Source organism: Penaeus chinensis, chromosome 3 (genome assembly GCF_019202785.1).
Source record: "Penaeus chinensis breed Huanghai No. 1 chromosome 3, ASM1920278v2, whole genome shotgun sequence".
Lineage (NCBI taxonomy): Eukaryota > Metazoa > Arthropoda > Malacostraca > Decapoda > Penaeidae > Penaeus > Penaeus chinensis.
In genome coordinates, this window is record NC_061821.1 from 16,988,147 (window position 1) to 17,005,205 (window position 17,059).

The following is a 17,059-nucleotide window of genomic DNA, read 5'->3' on the forward strand; positions in this document are numbered from 1 at the left end:
GGCACGTATCTGGCTATATGTTCAGTTTATTGTCCGCCTGATAAAGTGATAATCTATGATGAGCTTTTTGCTCTTCAGGAACGTCTGCCACAAAATAAAGTAATTTTAGGTGATTTTAATGCTCATCATACGTTATGGGGTTCCCTACGGGTGGATGGTAGAGGTGAGCAAGTAGTTAAGCTGATTAACGAGTCTGAATTAGTCCTTCTGAATGATGGTAGTCCCACGCGGGTGGACGATAATACCGGGAATTTGAGCTGTATAGATATATCACTGGTCTCTTCATCAGTAGCAGCCAAGTGCCTGTGGCACACCATTGACGACTCGTTGGGAAGCGATCATCTTCCTATCTTGATTAAATATTCATGCGACACAGTGAGAACGCCTTCAGCGCCTAAATTTAACGTAAAAAGAGCAGACTGGGTCGCCTTCACAAGGAACGTCAAGCTCGAACTTGTAGGAGAAACCATTGATGATAAAGTAAACAATATTCAGAATTCGATTATAGAAGCAGCTTTGCTATCCATTCCTAAAACTTCGACAGATAGCGTTAAGCATAGAGTTCCATGGTGGACACCAGATTGCCGCAGGGCGCTGTCCCGACGCAATAAGGCCTACAGGCTTTTCCAAAATAACATCACAAATGAGAACTTTTGCAATTATAAACAAGCAAGAGCTAGGGCTCGTAGAGTAATTAGACAAGCAAAAAGAGACTCCTGGCGGAGCTTTGTCTCTACTATTAACAGCAATACAAAAACATCAGAGGTTTGGTCCACTATCAATAAAATCAACAAGAAAAAAACATCTTTTAAAATAAAAAACATCATTGAAGAGGGCAACAACTTGGATTCTCCTAGAGACATTGCTAATGCACTCGCCAGGCAGTTCTCTCATACAAGCAGCTCAGCAAACTATCATCACGCATTCCTGCCCATCAAGGAAGCGGCTGAGCTGCAACCAATTCACTTTGCCACAGGAGATGAACTTGATTACAATAAAGATCTAACAATAGATGAGCTTGTCCGAGCCCTAGAAGCCTGTAGAGGAACATCCCCAGGCCCCGATGAGATTCGATATGAGATGATAAAGCATCTTAATCATGATGACATGATTAAGTTGCTAGAAGTGTACAATGAAATTTGGAAAAGCCACACTTTTCCAAACTCATGGCACTTCGCCCACATCATTCCCATATTGAAAGGAGGGGGTAATCCCAGATTTGCCATCTCCTACCGCCCAATTGCGTTGACAAGTTGCTTATGCAAGGTCATGGAACGAACTGTTAACAGTAGGCTATTGCAATTTTTAAATTCCAGTAATTTGCTAGTTGACGAGCAGTCCGGTTTCCGAAAGGGACGCCAAACTCTCGATCAACTAGTAAAACTGGACAGTCATATTCAAGAGGCAATTGCCAAAAAGGATTTTTTGATTTCAGTATTTTTAGATATAGAAAAAGCCTACGACATGACATGGCGATATGGCCTACTCAGAAAACTTTATGCTTTCGGATTACGTGGAAACTTGCCTTGTTTTATACAAAATTTCATTTCTGACAGAACGTTTTCTGTCAAATTGTTTTCTGACAATGTCACTTTTTCGGACATTTTTGTCCAGGCAAACGGGGTCCCACAAGGAAGTGTCTTGTCACCAACTCTATTTCTATGTATGATCAATGACATCTTACCAGCTCCTCCTCGGAATCTAAAATACTCACTGTACGCTGATGATTGTGCATTATGGCATTCCAGCAATAATGCAGAATTCTCAGCAAATCGCATCCAATTGGCACTGGATATGATTCATAACTGGGGCCTCCAGTGGGGTTTTAAGTTTTCCATTAGAAAGAGTATTGGGGTAATTTTTTCACATGGGAGGAAGCCGAACATCAGGCTAACTCTAGACAACCACCCAATACCTATTCAAAATTCTGCAAGATTTCTTGGGCTACTTTTTGATAGTAGACTCAATTGGAAAGACCACATTGGTCAATTAAAGAATAAATGTCAAAGAGCACTAAATTTATTAAAGTGCATTTCTGGTAATAAATGGGGAGCTGATAGACAGTCTTTGCTAATGGTATATAAAGCCCTGATTAGGTCTAAAGTAGACTATGGGTCAATCGTGTATGGTTCGGCATCGAAAACAAGTTTGAAAGGATTGGATGCTGTGCAGAATGCATGTTTGCGTGTGTGTCTTGGAGCCCTAAAATGTACTCGGATCGAGCGTCTTGAGGTGGAGTCAGGAGTACCTCCCCTCCGACTCAGACGCGGCCAGTTAGCACTGACCTATGCCGCAAAGGTGGGTCGAGACCCGAGCCACCCTAATGGCAATGGAGGCATTAGGCCCTTTGCCACGAGACTCCACGACCTCGTCGAGAAAGTCGGTATAGATCTCTCTACCATCGATACCCTGGTTCAGTCAAATATAGCGCCATGGGAAACCCCAAATTTTTCTATTATGGAAGCCTGGCTTCCATCAGCCAAGGCCATGGCGCCGGAGGGTGAGGTACGCCAGAGGTTCAGAGAGATCCTTATTAAACATCTATCCTTTTTTCATATATATACCGACGGCTCCAAGACAGATGAGTGTGTAGGTGCGGGTGTATGGTCGACTGAATGTGAACTAAAGTTTAGACTGCCGAATCATACATCGATTTTTCTTGCTGAACTTTTTGCCATTGATAAAGCCATTGATTTTGCACTATCGACGACCCACGATAGAATAGTCATTTTTTCAGATTCATTAAGTTCACTTAAAGCTATTAAATCATTAGAAACCACTAAAAATGAATTGCTGGGTAATATCATTCGTAAGTTACACGGTGCCAACAAATCAATCAAGCTAATATGGGTACCAGGTCACACTGGTATCCATGGTAATGAACAGGCTGACAAACTAGCCGGGTCAACTGGCGATCTGGACACTACCATAGTTCGTACAGATCTCAGGTGTTTTGTGTCTCTTATAAAAGCAAAAATACATCTCCTGTGGCAAAGTGAGTGGACCAACCTCCAACTCACACAAAAAATAAAAACACACATAGAACTGTGGGACACATCCCACAGGAAGAATAGAAGGGAGGAGGTGGTGTTGGCCCGGCTCAGGGTCAACGCTACAAGACTCACCCACCTCACTCCCTATATTGAAAAAAAGATTTCCACCACATTGTCCCCTCTGCAATACAATCCTTTCAATAACACACATCCTCACAGTATGCCAACAACATCATATGCAAAGACAAAAAATAAAAAACTATTTCCAACAAATTAATAAAGAATTCTCACTAATGAATATATTATCAGACAACGAAAAAATAATAAGTAAAGTAATCACTTTTTTAAGGGAGACAAAACTTTATGACCTTATATAGATTGATAGAATAAATAGGATCCATTGGCTTAATAACCTTGGCCACATGCCGCTGGTTGATAGCCAAGAAATCCAACAAAGAAGAAGAAAGTATAAACAATCAAACAAGTACTAACAGTGGGCAAAGCACGTGTCTACCCGTCGTATCCGTCGGCAAGGGGTTAATATTATATAAAGTTCTTAAATTACCATACCACTAATTTTTCAATTAGTAGGCTTGACTTCTCTTTACTTTGTGTTCTCTCCCACGGAATCGGGCAAAGCATGCTCTCGGACTTCTCACTTCGCTTTAATGATTTGAAGTAACATATTCTATTTAACAAGAGGCTATAAAAGGAAAGGATTCTAGTAATGATTTTATTTGAAACATTATATATTGCATACAATATAATTTTCATTCTACTCCTTTGTTTACATTGCCATATCTCCGACTGCGCCGTTCTCTAGTTTCTGTTACAACAACAATTCTGTTTATGTCTTCACATTTTTTCATGTCTCCAATCAGTCTTTCACAGTTTTGATTATGGCCAGGTATTAATGAACTTTTGGGTTTCCACATATCGATTTCATGCATATCATAAGGCCAAGTATGCAAACTTCATATCTGTGGTCAGATGACGGAAAAAGGGCGAACAAAACACTCTCTCACAAAACACTTGTTGGGAAATGAAATCTTTCACACTCAGATTACACAGTTTTTCTGCAGTGAAATTGTGCTTCTCCTTATTTTTTAATAGGGCTGGTGTGTATGGCCATTTTTCACGAATTCCTCTTTTCAAGATCTTTGCAACTTCATCGACGTAATCATGATCAACAGCCAAGGGAAGAAGTGTACCATCTGCATTATACAGATGTCTGTTGATGGACGAGAAGTAGCTGCTAGGAAAGCCAAGTTCACAGCCAATCCTGGCATACCTCCTTGAGGTTTCAATAGCAGTTCTGAAAAGAGTCATTCCATTGCTGTTCACAGCAGAACGCCAGCACATGAAATAAACTTTTGCAAAATCAAAAATACTTCTGATTGTTCTTGGATTTTTTTTTCAGTGCTTTCAGACACTTTATGGTGTTGTTCTTTATTCCAATCTTGGATTTATTGGGCAAATCACCATCACAAACTCCTTCCAGCTTGGTCAATATGGTGTCAATGGCCAGGCAGATGTGTAGGAGGGAACAAAAATATCCCAGCCACCTGACACCAACTGACACAAATCTCCTGGCGACTTCTTCTCTAGTGAAAGAAACTTTTGATATTAATCTACAGTATTGCTTCTGAATGTCAGTTGCATGTTGCATAATATCATCAACATCAGTAACAGGTTGAAAATGTGCAGGCCAGCTATAGCTGTTTGGGGAATCCACCCAAAAATCAATGACGTCATCAACTGCTCTCATATTAAAACATATTGTCCTAAGTGATGTGACACTTGCTAAGGCTTCCATTTCGAAATCTCGGGCTTCGAATACTTCTAGATTCAGACTATTTAGCGCTTCTTTTGCTATACACTCTTGCGAGTGTATGCGGCACATGACTATCAGTGGGGCTGAGTTTGTGATGTTTTGATACCACAAACAGGCGCCTCCCTTCCTTCCTGTTCCTGAATTGACGCTAGTAGTGTCGGAGACAAGAGCGATGACATCTTTGTGACTGACGGGAAGTGCTGCTAGTCGATCACCAAGTTCTTTCCCTGAAACGAAATACAGATCATTATTTTTGTCAAGGAAATAACAGAGGCATAAATTTATCAGAATCTCCATTAAAGACAAATAGATTTCGATAATTACCTGTTGCGTGGCTTTTAAACTCTAGTATTTCCAGTGGCATTGTCTTCACTGAATCATCTGAAGACAATGATGACATGAGAACAGCTTCCTTCGTATCTTTTCCATCAAACTGAAGAACTAGAGTTTTACTCTCCTCATTTACCTGATCTAAATGTGTATCTCGCATGTTAACTGTCACCGATTTCATGTATCGGTGAATTGTTGTGTCAGAGGGAATTTGACTCAGTGGGATGCCTGTTGTCCTAGCATAAGCAGCAAAGATCTCTTGAACGGCTTCACACGAGACATTGTACCTAATTGCCGTTTTAGTCACTTCTGACCAGTCATATTTTTTGCATTTCACTCGTGGTGTTCTCATGTATTCCACAGTTTCCTCAGGAGTAGTGCCTGCAGTTGTAACTTCGAATTCCAGGTCGTCATAGCTCAACTCTAAATTTTCAAAAGACATTTCTGCAATATCTTCACTGTTGTATATAAATGGGACTTCTGCATTGTTGGTCTGCTTCCGTTTCAGTCTGTTAAATTCCCGTCTTTGCGTCTGATAATCAACACTTCCGAGTGATCCATTGCTTCCTTGTACTTTTGCATCATACCAATCTATATCTTCCTTGAGGATTTTTCGGGGTTGTTTCTTTGCCTTGAAGGACACAGTCACAGTTTTCGAGAATTTTGTCTTCAGTGTTATATATTTGATGGAGTCGTAGTACTCTTTCTTTATTTTCTTTATTTTTTCTTTCATATACCAAGGTGATATTGTCTTAATGCCGAATTTGCTATACAGCACAGCAATTTCCGCCTGCAACTTGGATAAAATCTGAGATTCCGTAATAGCCAAATTATTGCATGGCAAGCTATATTTTGAGCATCCTTTTAGTTTCTGGTTACCATGTCCTTTTAAGGCACAGTATCGAGCAAGAATGTCACTCTTCGTCAGTGGTCTAGGTGGCAAAACATCAATGGTACCAAACTCTTTCAGTATACGTGTATCGGCACTACGCAAACCACCACGTCGAAGTGCTATATTGCCACTGACGAGATCGTCACCACAATATAGGCGAGCGAGTAATGTGCATTATTAAGGTAGCACAAGTTGATATGGAAATGCATAGTGACTGGGAATCTTTACGGAAGTCCCTAGGAATCATTCGCAATGACCTAATTTACCCTATGTTTGATTCTGCCATAATGTCGGATGAACAGAAATGCCCTTCCGTGGGTCATGCGGGTCACAACCAGGCCGGCTGAGGCCGCCGCACCTCATCCCAGCGCCGGAAATGGTATTATACTTTAATCAAAAATTGCGAATAGTAGATATTTTTTGATTTGTCTAATATTTTGCATGTCGTCATTTAAGCATAGTAGGCGCCTGTTTAGCAACTTGCTGAATGATTCTGAAAAAGTCGGATTTATTGAAACACCCAAAAATTTTATTGTACATATATATATATATATATATATATATATATATATATATATATATATGCATGTATATATTAATATATATATACAGACATATATATATATATATATGCATGTATATATAAATATATATATATATAGAGACATATATATATTGACATGTGTATACACACACACACATATATATATATATATATATATATATATATATATATATATATATATATATATATACCCTAATACCGAGGGGGATGACGTGTGCGTACGTGCTATGCCCACTGTGAGTTACTTGTTTAATTATTTTTACACATAGATGGCTACACTTGTACTAAGTCACTGCCTGTCTCGCCCGTTTACCCTTTTCTTTGATTTACGAAAATTTCATTGTACGTTATCTTGTTTTGCTTATGTTTATAACATTATAGTAATTATAATGTTGACAATAAAAATAACCCCATCGATCTTTCTTTCTTTGTTGGATTTCTTGGCTATCAACCAGCGACATGTGGCCAAGGTTATTAACCCAGTGGATCCTATTCATTCTATCAATCTACATAAAGTCATAAAGTTTTGTTTCCCTTAGAAAAGGGATTACTTTACCTACTATTTTTTCGTCTGAAATACTTTATTATACGGTTTCGTTGGTTATTATAATTTTGACATACTATCAAGATATGGTCTATTGTCAGGTTGGAGTTGCATGTCTGGCATTGTGGAAAGTATTTCTTTTCTATATAGGGAGTGATGTGTGTAAATCTTGCAGCGTTGACCCTAAGGCGGGCCAACACCACCTCCTCCCTTCTTTCCTTCCTGGGGGATGTGTCCCACGGTTCGATGTTTAGTCTGACTTTATTTGTCTGTTGGAGGTTGGTCCACTCACTTTGCCACAAGAGATGTATTTTTGCTTTTATAAGAGACACAAAACACCTAAGATCCGTACGAACTATGTTAGTGTCCAGATCGCCAGTTGACCCGGCTAATTTGTCAGCCTGTTCATTGCCATGGATACCAGAGTGGCCTGGTACCCATATTAGCTTGATTGATTTGTTGGCACTATGTAACTTACGACGAGGTCGTGGAGTCGCGTGGCAAAGGTCCTAGTGCCTCCATTTCCATTGGGGTGGCTCGGGTCCACCTTTGCGGCATAGGTCAGTACATTTTAGGGCTCCAACACACACACGCAAACAAGCATTCTGCACAGCATCCCAACCTTTCAAACTTGTTTTCGATGCCCAGCCATACACGATTGATCCATAATCTACTTTAGACCTAATCAGGGCTTTATATATCATTAGTAAAGACTTTCTATCAGCTCCCCATTTATTACCAGAAATGCACTTTAATAAATTTAGTGCTCTTTGACATTTATTCTTTAATTGACCAATGTGGTCTTTCCAACTGAGTCTACTATCAAATAATAGACCAAGAAATTTAGCAGAATTTTGAATAGATATTGGGTGGTTGTCTAGAGTTAGCTCGGTGTTCGACTTCCTCCTATGTGAAAAAATTACCCCAATACTTTTTCTTGTGGAAAACTTAAAACCCCACTGGAGGCCCCAGTTATGAATCATACCAGTGCCAATTGGATGCGACTTGCTGAGAATTCTGCATTATTGCTGGAATACCATAATGCACAATCATCAGCGTACAGTGAGTATTTAAGATTCCGAGGAGCTGGTAAGATGTCATTGATCATATATAGAAATAATGTTGGTGACAAGACACTTCCTTGTGGGACCCCGTTTGCCTGGACAAAAATTTTCGAAAAAGTAACATTGTCAGAAAACAATTTGACAAAAAAAGTTCTGTCAGAAATTAAATTTTTAATAAAACAAGTTTCCACATAATACAAAAGCATAAAGTTTTCTGAGTAGGCCATATCGCCATGTCTTGTCGTAGTCTTTGTCTATATCTAAAAAGACTGAAATCAAAAAATCTTTTTGGACAATTGCCTCTTGAATATGACTGTCCAGCTTTACTAGTTGATGGACATTTTGGTGCCCCTGAACATTTCGTTCCATGACTTTGCATAAGCAACTTGTCAACGCAATTGGGCGGTAGGAGATGGCAGATCTGGGATTCCCCCTCCTTTCAATATGGGAATGATGTGGGCGAAGTGCCATGAGTTTGGAAAAGTGTGGATTTTCCAAATTTCATTGTACACTTCTAGCAACTTAATCATGGCATCATGATCAAGATGCTTTATTATCTCATATCGAATCTCATCGGGACCTGGGGATGTTTCTCTACAGGCTTCTAGGGCTCGGAGAAGCTCATCCATTGTTAGATCTTTATTGTAATTAAAGTCATCTTCTGTGGCAAAGTGAATAGGTGCAGCTCAGCCGCTTCCTTGATGGTCAGGAATGCGGGATGGTAATTTCCTCAGCTGCTTGTATGAGAGAACTGCCTGGCGAGTGCATTAGCAATGTCTCTAAGTGAATCGAAATTATTACCCTCGTGAATGAGGTTAATTTTGAATGATGTTTTCTTTCATATTTATTTTATTGACAGTGGACCAAACCTCTGATATTTTGGTATTGCTGTTAATGTAAAGACAAAGCTCTGAGTCTTATTACTCTACGAGCCTTAGCTCTTTCTTGTTTGTAGTTGCAAAAGTTCTCATTAGTGATGTTATTTTAGAAAAGCCTGTAGACCTTATTGTGTCGGCACTGCGCCTTGCCATGCAATTCTATGCTTAACGCTATCTGTCGAAGTTTTAGGAATGGATAGCAATGCTGCTTCTAAAATCGAATTCTGAATATTGTTTATTATAAATCAACTTAACTACTTGCTCACCTCTACCATCCGCCCGCAGGGAACCCCATAACGCATGATGAGCATTAAAATCACCTAAAATTACTTTATTTTGTGGCAGACTATTCTGAAGAGCAAAGAGCTCACCATAGATTATCGCATTATCAGGTGGACAATAAACTGAACATATAGTCAAATACTTGCCATTAATTTTTACTTTGCATGCGACAAACTCCAAAGTAGAATCAATAGTCACTTCAGTAAACGGGAGGCTTTAGTGGATGTACAAGGCGACTCCACCTCCACCCCTACCCTCACGATCCTTCCAACATAAATGGTAGTTCCTCAGCGAAACGACCTCGTCAGAGACGAAGTGTGTTAAGTGCATTTCTTGGAGAACTATAATACCGGGAGCATAGGACGAGGCTAATAATTTAAGGTCATTTACTTTAGATCTAAGACTCCGACAGTTCCATTGACGTGAAGATTACGTTTTATGGGGTTTGGAAGTGCCTTGTCCGCCAGTTTTAATTTTCTTTTTATGGGAGGGAGGCGCCTCCTCCCCCTCGCTTCCCGGGGACCTCTCTCGGGGACCTCTCTCGGGAAGGTTTGGAGACAGAAGCCTCCATGTCCTGCACCTCCTGGCGAGGGAGACGACTGACAGATTGCGATCTGCTTCTCTCTCGAGAAACCGATCACGAGCTAGGCGAAGTCCTCACAGGAGTCTTCCGGACTGTGATTCGGTATCAGCCTCCTTAGGATGTTTATGCTGGGTTGAAGCAGTCATTTGATCGACCAATTTAGACAACTGATAAACATTAATGTTTAGTTCTTTAACGGTTTGTTTGAGTTTGGCAATTTCTTTATCTTTAGCTGCAAGCTGTTGACTTACATTACTTGCACTAGGGGTGATGTTAGTTACTGCTGCAGCATAGGAAGTATCAGGTTTGTATGTCAAACTTTTCACTTTCCTCTTAGCTTCAGTATAACTAACTTCATGTTATCTCATATATGCTAATGTCTCAGTCTCTTTCTTCAGGACGCTGCACTTAGCAGATCTTGACTGATGGGGACCTCCACAGTTAGCACATTTGGAAATTTGGCTAGTACATGTGATGGTGCCATGGGCATCAGCACATTAACGGCAAACAAATTTAGATGAATCTTTATCAATACATCTTAATGAGGTGTGTCCGAATTTTTGGCATCTATTACAATGCATTGGCTTTTGGATGTAAGGTCTTACTTGGACACGTTCATATCTGACATTGACATACTCAGGGATTTTATTCAAAGCAAAGGTAAAAGAAAAACACAGTCCAGTTTTCATATTCTCGAGAATTTCACTTTCTTCCATTGTCCTCAAATCCCTGTGAAAGATTACTCCTTTACAGGTATTTGGGCCAATAGGAATAGTTACTTTAACTCAAAGATCATGAATTTGCATCTGCTTAAGTAAATCCTTAATCTGGGAGTTCTATTGTACTTTAACATCTCGGAATTTTTGACAATATCGTCCACTTGACCAAGGATCTTTTGGATGATAAAGGGGTTCAAAAGCGATTGATTTTCATTCACGCATTTTACATTCGCGAACCTTGCATTCTCGGTAGGGATTTTGAAAAGTGGTCTTCTAGATTTGACATTAGTAAGGGTTCCGTTGTTCAAAGTCGTAACGGTCTGAGAGTGGTCATGAGTCGCCCCTCCTCTTTGAGGAGGAGAAGGGGTAGCCGGGGTATCATTCACCCTGGGTATCAGACCAGGTCCGACCCTTTGTCTCAAATCCGTAGTCCTGAAGGGATCGAAAACTCTTAACTTTTGGTATTAACCTAGCAACAATAGCTAAGAGAGTAAGGCAGTTTTCCGTCCTCTACCCCCCCCCCCCCCCCAGTGGAAGCCTGGTTGCGTTCTCCAGTACCACAGAGGGGTCAAGTTATATGTAGGACACCTCCTTATCGCCGAACTTGCCTAGGCGAAGGACGGTAATTCAATGCCCACCCCCCAAGCGAATACGGGAGTTCACGAGGAGCTCTGGTAGGCTCAGAAAAGTCACATGAAGGTGAAAAGAATACAGATCAAATGTTTTTTTGTGGGATACAATATTATTTGATGTCGAGGGGAAATTAAAAAAAAGATTCAGTCTACGAATATCCATGTTGGTGATGATTGAAAATTAAAATATTAAATACCCTTCACTTCCGCGCAATTGACAACAATATGTTCATGATTTTACTTCTTTTTAAATTGCGTAGTAGTCTATTAATTTATCGTCCTTGTTATCATTATTACTAGTATAGTCATAAGAATCCTCCTCATCATCAGTAATATTTTTATCATCATCATCATCATTATTATCATTATTGTTATTGTTGTTGTTGTTGTTCTTGATATTGTTATTATCATTATTACCATTATTTTTTATCATTTTTATTTTATTATTATCATTGTCATTATTATATTACTGCTACTACTGTTATTATTAATAATAATATTAATATTGTTATTATTATTATTATCATCATTACTATTGTTGTTATTGTTGTTATTATTATTATTATTATTATTATTATTATTATTATTATTATGATTATCATTATTACCATTATTTTTATTATTATTGATTTATTATTATCATTATCATTATTACTATTGCTGCTACTACTACTATTATTATTATTAATATTATCATGATAATGATTAGTCTTATTATTATTATTATTATTATTATTATTATTATTATTATTATTACTATTTTTATCATTATTATTATTGTTGTTATTGTTATCATTGTTATTATTGTTATTGTTATTATTATTAGTAGTAGTATCATTTTATTATCATTATCATTATTATTATTATTATTATTATTATTATCATTATCATTATTATTATTATTATTATTATTATTATTATTATTATTATCATCATTATTATTATCATTATTGTTATTATCATACTATTGTTATTATCATTATTATTACTATTATTATTATTATTAACAATATTAGTAGTAGTAGTAGTGGTAGTAGTAGTAGTATTGTTATGATTATTATCATCATTATCATTAGTAGCAGAATCATTATTATTATCATTATTATTATTATTATTATTATTATTATTATTATTATTATTACTATTACCTTTATAATTATTGTTATTATCTTATCATTGTTAAGATTATTATTACCATGAATATTATTATCATTATTATTTTTTTCATTTTTAACATTATTATTATTATTATTTATATTATTATCATCATCATTACTATTTTCATTATCATCATCATCATCATCATCATCATCATCATCATCATCATCATCATCATTACTATCATCATTATTATTATTTTCATTATTATTATCATTATTACTATTATTGTTATCATTATTATTACCATCATCATTGTTATCATCACCATTACTATTATTATCATTATTATCATAATTATTATTACTATTATTATTATTATCATTATTATTGTTATTAATATTATTATTATTATTATCTTCATCATCATGGTTATTATTATCATCAATATCATAATCATTACTCCTACAAATACTTTCGTTTTTATTATCATTGTTCTTTATTATTATCATTATTATTATTATCATAATTTGTATTACTATGATCATTATCATTATTAATATAAACATTATAATCATTATCTTTATCATTATCATCATTATTGTTATCATCATCAGTACTATTATCATTATCATTACCATTGTTAATAGTAGTAGTAGTAAAATCATTGTTATTATTACTATTACTATTATTATTATTATCATTATTAACATTAGCATTATGATTATCATTCCCATTGTCATCATTATCATTACTATGGCTTTCATCATTATTGTCACTTATAGTATCATTGTTATTTTTATCATTATCATTATCAATATCATCATTATCATTATTATTATCATCATTATTGTCACTCATAATACTATTTTATAATTATTTTCTCTTATCTTTGTTATTATTGTTGTTGTTATTACTTTTATTATTATCATTATTATTATTATTATCATTATCATTGACTTTACTCTTATAATCATGATCATTATCATTATTATTTTCATTATTGTTACTATTTTTTTACTATTGTTATTATCATTACTGTTATTATTATAATTTTTTATTACTATTATTATTATTGTTATTATAATAATTATTATTATTATCAGTTTTATTATTATCTTTATCCGTGTTTTTATCATCATTATAATTATTGTTATTATTATTATTATTATCAGTAATATTATTAGTAGTAGTATTAGTATCAGTATAATTATTATCATCATTTTTGTCATCGTAATTGTTTTCATCACCATTATCATCGTTTTCATATTAATTATTAATATTGTTATTAATATTATTATTGTTAGCATTATCATTATTTTTAGCTATTATTATTATTATTACTATCTTCGTTATCATCATGATTCTTTATTATTATTATCATTTATATCATAACTATCAATACTCATTATCATCACTGTCATCATAATATTTAGTTTTTGATCCACTTTATAGGGTTACAAATAAAGTAAGATAACTTTTAAACTCTGCGTGAGTGCTTATATGAAAGGTTATATTTGTTTCCAATTTAGAATGTCACCTTTACTGGCTCTCAAAAGGAATTCCAATTTGTAAATATTATGGGACATTTCCTTTACAGAACTTTCTATTCTGTTAATTATTATCTGTATAAACTATATATAATGAAATGCTAGTCGTACCTGTGAATGTAATCTAGAAAATAGGTATAATGCTTTTCTTATCATTACTTACAACTACCTTTTAGAGTGACGTATACGTTTTCATACCACGGTATATATGTGTTTGAGATTGGATTAGTGATTGTCGATAGCTGGGTCTTTTGAAACTGCAACTGTTAATTCGGAAGATATGGTGGTGTGCGCCCTAGAAGAACTGTTTATAGTACTTGAAATATAAGGCCACGGATTGAAATGTAAACGGATGGGAGTTTGCTAGTGTGGTTCTGTCAGGCACCTCTGTGGTATAGGAACTAATTTGCTCATGAGCCCTTTACAACCGTGATTATTCGAAAAGCAGGTTTTCGCAACAAGCTTGTAACAGCATTATCTCTTAACTGGCAATACTTCACGATACCAAGCGATATTAATCTGCGTAAAATTGGCAAAAATTAGTATCAAGGAGGTTTCCAATCAGATTCATTATTCCATATTGTCTGCCGATTTCGTTTTACATGTCTTCCTTATGAAGTTGCTAGTGGAGTTGTTACAGTTAACTGCTTGGAAACATGGATGCCCCTTTTCACTCGTTGTCTTGCCACTGGCTGGGAAAAGTGTTCACAGCAAAGATATAATCAAAGTAGACTTCAAGATTATTATTTTTTTTTTATATTTTTAATTATTTTTTTTTTTTTTTTTTTTGGGGGGGGGGGGGGATTTCCAGCTAAGAGGATGAATACAATTACCGTTCATGCAGTTGCTGTAAACCCAAAGTCATCAACTGCATTGATTTATGTTTTTTAGTGCTCAGAAGAGGAAAACTGGCAACTCACGCCCAAACACTGGAGCACTCGATTTGCCAAGTCTCATTTCTTTTATAATCAGCTGACTCTTAATGATAAAGCTTACATAAGTCTGATGTTTTGAAAGTAACATACAATATGGCATTTGCTTTCTACCAATTTATTATTGTTAATTGAAAAAGACTTGACAAAACATAGTACTCCAGAGCACTAAGTTCTGCCAGTTTTTCCTATCTTAAAATTTGATGGATATATGAGTACAGGCATTATCCAGCTTGGCAGTCTGTGCGTTTTATACAGTGGCATGGCCAGATTTGTTTAACGTCTTACAGAGACAAATAAATAAATACATATATGTGTATATATACATACACACAATATATATACATATATATGTACGTGTGTGTGTGTGTGTGTGTGTGTGTGTGTGTGTGCGTGCAATGGAGCGAAAACATGTATGTGTGTGTGTGTGTGTGTGTGTGTGTGTGTGTGTGTGTGTGTGTGTATGTGTGTGTGTGTGTGTGTATGTGTGTGTGTGTGTGTGTGTGTGTGTGTGTGTGTAGCGTACGGACGTGTGTAGTCCCCAGGGGGCCCCACCTACTAAGAAGGGTACCTTAAGGGCCAAGATCCCTCTCCATGAAGGTCAGTGGGCATCTGTAGGGTAAGCCCACACCCTGATGTCAAATTCCCTACTACTGCTGCTATTGATGTCCTACGGGGAATATGACCTTGTGGGATGTCACAGCGGGAAATCTCTTACTGGTCCATTATAAGTGGAGCATATTTGAATTTAAAGAATAAATAAAATCACCGTGTCAAGTCCAGGGAGAAAAAGAAGGGATAGGCTAGCTTAAAAACAGTACAAGATGCAGGATGATATGTGGTGTATGTATAAGTGCAATCTTGCAGGGTCCAGCTCCTATCTTTAATTAATACTGTCATTTAGGCTCAATACTTAACTTTTCCCGTCCTTTCAGCTTATACATACACACCCACATATACATAGCGCACGGACTACGTGCGTCTCGAAGAGCGCACGCAATTCAACACTCGTTCACTCAATCGCACGCAGACACACACACGCACATACGTAAATACACTAATACTTAAATACATATACACATACTCATATACACAATGCTTGCACACACACACACGTACATGCTGTGCACGCAATGAGCGTATATACGCACGGAGCGAGCATCATCTAAGAGGGGGGGGGGGTGGGGGGCTGAGTACAGTGTGTCACGCTACATATATATATATATATATATATATATATATATATATACATACATACATATATATATTAATATATATATATGTCTAAATACATACTTACATATATACATTATATATATATACATATATATATATATATATATATATATATATATATATATAAAGTGCATAGGTGTTGAAGAAAACAATGAAGCTTGTGTACACTGGAGAAAACCGTATCAAGTAACATGACCTATTATGACCTCACCTTCCAGTGAGGTCCATAAGCTAACAATTCCAAGTAAGATTTCAAATTCATGTGGTTTCATTCATAAATGATGGCAATCCCTCTTAAATATTAAATTAATAATTACATTATTTCACACATATAGCTAAATATTCACCAAATCTTATTTCAAACTAATGTACTTTCATCTACCAGTGACCATATTTTAACAACATGCTTGTACACATAAATTTGTATGTCACATGTACATTCGTGTCAAGGGTTGTCTCTCTGTTTGTCTGCCTCTACTTGTTTATGTTCACATTCTTTTATGAACAGGCGTATGTCCATGTATATCTAAACTGGGTAAATATGTATATATGTTTCATGCATACGCATCTTACGTAGCAGATGAAACGATAATACCTGACTGAGCAGCAAGTGTGTATATACTGGTTCTTGAAAAAGCAATCCACGATCAACAGACATGGAAACACACTAAGAGACCGGTAATTTATAGCGGCGCGTGAGTTGGTAAGTTTGAACGAGTTAGCTTTCAACTCATCGAGCAGCCGTTCTTGGTACTGGTGCAGAAGCGGACCAATTAACAACGATAAGGAAACAACAAGAGGGACAAGAGGTTGCTAAAAAGCGACCAGACTTTGTTACTGCTCCCCCAGGCACGAATGTCTGGGGGAGCAGTAGTGAAAAAACAAAAGTGAAAAGGCCTCCCGACCTCCTAAGAGGAAGGAAGCCGC